The sequence below is a fragment of the Phodopus roborovskii genome, unplaced genomic scaffold (genome assembly GCF_943737965.1).
Source record: "Phodopus roborovskii unplaced genomic scaffold, PHOROB, whole genome shotgun sequence".
Lineage (NCBI taxonomy): Eukaryota > Metazoa > Chordata > Mammalia > Rodentia > Cricetidae > Phodopus > Phodopus roborovskii.
In genome coordinates this window covers 130,942-135,891 of record NW_026126903.1, presented here as the reverse complement: position 1 = coordinate 135,891, position 4,950 = coordinate 130,942, and the positions used below count along the sequence as shown (strand labels likewise).

Below are 4,950 nucleotides of genomic sequence, written 5' to 3'. Positions count from 1 at the left end.
CAGAGAAGCCGCCATCTTGATAGTACACTGAAGGGTGCTGGCGCACCAGTGAGGACACAAACAGTGACCACTGTAGGCGTAGCAAAGGATGCTGGAAATCATAGTCCCCTTCCACCCTGAGATGGGCGGGGCTCCGAGACTGCTGGGAAAATTCCACAGTGTGGGAAGCTGAGGGGATATTGCCGGCCAGTGACGTCACAGGGAACAAGGTCCACTGCGCAGCCTCCTGGGAAACGTAGTCCCGGAGAGCAGCAGTGAAGACAGAGGTGCCATTTCTGTCATTCTTTTTTGAGGGGGCATGGCTTCCTTTCCTCACGTGACCCCATCCTTCCCCCGGAAACTCCGCCCACAGGCCCCATAGGCTCCGCCCCGCCCCGGATGACCCCGCCCTTGCACCTGTCTTTCAGGGCCTGTGGCTTCCTGGGCATTTACCACCTGGGCGTGGCTGCCGGGCTGTAGGCACATGGGGCGGGGCTGCTGGGTGATGTCAGGGGCTATGCAGGGGCATCAGGGGGGGCCCTGGATGCAGCAGTGCTGCTGACTTCCCCTGAGCAGCTGGAGGTGTGTGTGGGCGGGGCAATATGTGACATGTTACATGTCGGGGGTCACGTGTGTGGTTCCCACCCTTCCCACAGGCCTGCACAGGCTTTCGCACACAGCCTGGCCGAGGATGCCAGGCAGCAACCACTGGGCACGGCCACACCCAGCTTCTACCTCATGGAGCGGCTGAGGTGCATGGGGGGGGGTATAAGGGAGGTGATGTTGGGCACACATCACATGGTACATGTTACATGTCACGGGTCACGCATGTGGATCCCATGTCAGGGGTCACAGGTCACATGTGTCCCCCCTCCCCCGCACCATCAGGGATGGCCTGGACTGGATCTTGCCAGCCCATGCTCATGTCCTGGTGCAGGGCTGGCTCTATGTGTCCTTGACTGTGGTGAACACATTACAGAACCGCCTTGTGTTCCAGTTCCCGACCCGTGAGGACCTCGTACAGGTGAGGGGGCGGGGCCGCAAGTGTAAGAATGTGTCATGTTCCGTGTTTCCTACATGTATGTTTCATCTGTGTTTGCACATGAGTGTCGCATGTTTGCACATACGTGTATCGTTTTGCTCATGTGTGTCCCACGTTTACCCTCATGCCTGTCCTATGTTTCCCCTCATGTACAGGTCCTTCTCGCCAGCTGCTTCATCCCCATCTACTCAGGGCTGAAGCCCATGGAGTTCCAGGGTCAGGTGGGCGGGGCGGTAAGGGGTGGGGTGGGTGGGTGTGGTCACACGTGTGTGACCCCGAACACGCGTGTATATTGTCGCGATTCCTCACTTGTCTCCCGGCCCCCCATCTCCCCAGGCCTGGGCAGATGGCGCCCTCTCGTGCAGCCTCCCCCTGCCCCCTGGTGGTAGCACCCTCACCGTATCCCCATTCTGTGGATGCCATGACATCTCGCCCGCGACCATGGCCAAGGTCTTGGCTTGTGCGTGCACGTGACTGGACAGGATGTGGAGGTGAGCCGTGTGGGGCTTCCGTGGCCACTCCTGTCACAGCATGCTCACACCAACCTCACTTCTAGCCCAGCCCACACACACTTCCGTCTCCACCCACACTCATTTCCGGCCCCGCCTAGATCTCCACCACCAATTTTGCCCGCCTGGCCCGAGCACTCTTCCCGCCGTCCCGTGGAAGCCTGGAGCCTCTGTACCATGATGGCTTCTGCGACGCCATAAGCTTCCTGCGCCGCGAGGGCCGCTTCTGGTGAACAGGCATGTGTGCACACATGCATGTAGCTGAATAAATGAAGTCCCTGTGATTTACATGCTTGTCATTTGTTTTACAAGCATGTCATGCCTGTGGCTTCTGTGATCCTAATGCGCCAGCTCCACAACACTTATGTATGTCGCGTGTACACATGACATCCCGGCTGGCGCCGCCTCCATTACATGCAGTTCACGTATGGAGTCATGGTGTTTCCATGTGAGCCAATGCAGGGTGCATTGGAACCTATGTACATGGCATGTGATCCCATGTAGTTAACATGTGAGCCTGTGTATTTGACATGTGATCCCTTTTAGTTAACATGTGAGCCCATGTGCACAACATGGTATTCATGTCTTTACCATACATGATGATGTACTTACATTATTGCTTCATGTACTTACTGTGAGATCCCATGTAGCTAGCATGTATAAATGGGTAGTTTGCATTGGTGTCACATACTTAGCATGTAAGTAACTTGCAAAGTCATGTGGGCAACATCTGAGCCGCTGCAGCAAACATAGGAGCCCTCAGAGTTTACATACGGGTTCATGTAATTAACATGAGGATATGCAGTAAACACATGAATTCAAATGGATAGCATGTTTATATTTGCTTTACCAGGGTGTGGTTGGGGTTGGAGGGGAAATAAATACGTGGTCGATACATTGGCGGTTGGGTTATATATGTGGGTTACATATTTGCACTTGCTCCACCTATGTTACATGTATGATATGCATGTTTATTTTTAGTTGTTTGTTGTTATTTTCTGTTCTTTGACTTGGGCCAGGTCATGTATGTGAGGGGGGACACAGGCATGGGCAGGGCGTGCAGGGAGAAAACATGAAGGAGGAAAAAATAAAAGTAAAAAGAAGGGAAAGAACCCGCGAAACAATAACGGTGGAGACGAACAACAACAACAATAATAGTGGGGAAAGAATGGGCTTAAATACTGACTCACAGCACAGTAGAAAAATTATAGGAAGTTTAGCTCCTCCCTACCAGGTGTGTGTTGTCACCAGGTGTGTGTCATCAAAACGGGAAGACTACCAACAAAAGCCTCGGGGCAAGGGGTTCCCGCCAATTGCTTCAGGCTAGCTCAAGGTGCCTCAGGGGTCCATGCAGGGCCCTACAGGTCCCCCTTTCTCATAATATAAACTAACAACCTGCCTTAGGTGATAGAGAACATCAGCATAATTCCTTACCCATCATTGGAGAGGTCACCCAGGCCCGTAACCTACATGTCTTAGGTTAGACATTTGCCCCCTCTGCGTTACCCTTCACTGGTGAATAGTTTGTTCAGCCACATGTGGGCAGAGGCCTTTTCTCTTGAGTCAAAGACAGTATCTGTCTTCTTAGAAAGTTGGCCCGGGCCTCTTTAGTGCTGTGGCAAAATAGCACAAAGTGCAAGGCCTACAAACCCCAATGATCTGCCCACAAGTTGAAGTCCTTGTAAAAAGCTTTCTGCATTAGCAAGTGGCACTCAGGTTTCATAGATGTTAATGATCTGCATGGCTAAAGCATGTGTATAACTTAAAAACTGATCACTCCAGGATTTCTGGAGAAAAATGATGAATTAACACAGATATGTGTGAAAGACAGAACAAGAAGCCATATGAGCTTCTCACAAAAATTCAAGTGTTCCTATAGGAGGTTAGTTTGTAAATTATTTTAAAAATGCCAATTTGTACTAGATAATAAAGTGTGATTTGGGTGGCTAAGACTTAAGCCAAATCACCTGATAGTTGATCCACTGTCTTGCAGTATTTACAGATTGGGAGAGGGCTATGGTAGAAACTGTTGCTTCAGTGGTAAAGGCAGCATTGGCAGCCATGATCCCGGAATCTCCTATCCTCTGTGCTGCACACCTGGGTACGTCCCCGCAACAGCTGTCACACTTGGCAGACCAGCTGAGAACAATTGAAACTTCCTCCAAAATTATTAGCATTGTTTACAACAATAAGAATGGAACCAGAATACAGTACCTGAGATGAAATTGAAATTCTTGTCCTTTGTATAAAAGTATAAATTTATAGCCACTTGATCCAAACTATAATTAATGGTCTGGGAAAAAGGCCACATATGGCTATTCAGACCCACTGGCATCAGGATAGGTAGATTCTTGAAGAACCATCAGACCTTCTTTCTGGCTGTTAAATCACCATCCCTCTGCACATGGCGAATCAGCCACTCAGGCACCCAAACAGGGTTATCTGCGTCTTGTGGAAACACACAAACTGACCTTCGAGACCATACTAGAACTGGGTCAGGGCCTCCCCATTTTGCAGTAGTGACACTCTTACACATAACTGAGCCATAGTCAGATGACCCAGGGCCCCAATGCCTGTTGGCCACAGATCGATAGATAAAAAATTTAAAATATAAATGACAAGAGAAAGGTGATTATGAGGAGATCCTGTAAACTCCCCCTATTTTGTTTTATGAAGATAGGCTTTAATTGTGAAATGTGCATGTTCCACCATGGCCTGACCCTGAGGATTATAAGGGATATCCATCTTACGTGAGATAATTTTTTTTTTTTTTTTTTTTTTTTTTGCAAAAAGCGTTAAAACCCTGACTTGTATAAGCAGGGCCATTATCAGGTTTTAATTGTCTGGGCATTCCCATATAAGCATAGGCTTGTAAAAAATGGCTCTTAACATCCTTAAGCCTTTCTCCAGTATGAACACAGGAAAATATGAGATGAGAATGGGTATCCACAGATACTTGAACAAATTGTAGTCGACCAAAGGAAGGAACATGAGTAACATCCATCTGATAGATATCATTAGGTGTGACACCACAGGGGTTAACTCCAAGGTGTGGAACAGGTAAGAACTCTGCACATAGGGGCCAATTCTTAACTATATCAATAGCTTCGTTTCTAGTAATTTTAAAACGGAATTTAAGTGACCCTGTATTAAGGTGGAAGGTTGTATGAGCTTTGCAGGCTGCTTCATAACCAGATTCTCTCATCATTATGATAGTACTACCTCTTTTAGTATTAAAATCAACAATGGCATTTTCTTCACTTAAAGGGCTAGGCAAACCATAATGCGCTCGGAGATATCCTACAAAAATTGGATGAGAGAGCCTCCATAGTAGGCTTTGTATGGCTAGTAAATGTTCTTGTACATGAGACACTGGAGATATATAAGCAGCAGTTTCTAAGGGAGCCAATATATGATATA

The 4,950-nt window shown here is 48.4% G+C and overlaps 1 pseudogene; it reads left to right on the top strand.

Moving 5' to 3' along the window:
* Positions 1-378: 378 nt before the first annotated feature.
* LOC127214657 (patatin-like phospholipase domain-containing protein 4) lies at positions 379-1,763 on the top strand (annotated as a pseudogene).
* The last annotated feature ends 3,187 nt before the right edge of the window (positions 1,764-4,950 follow it).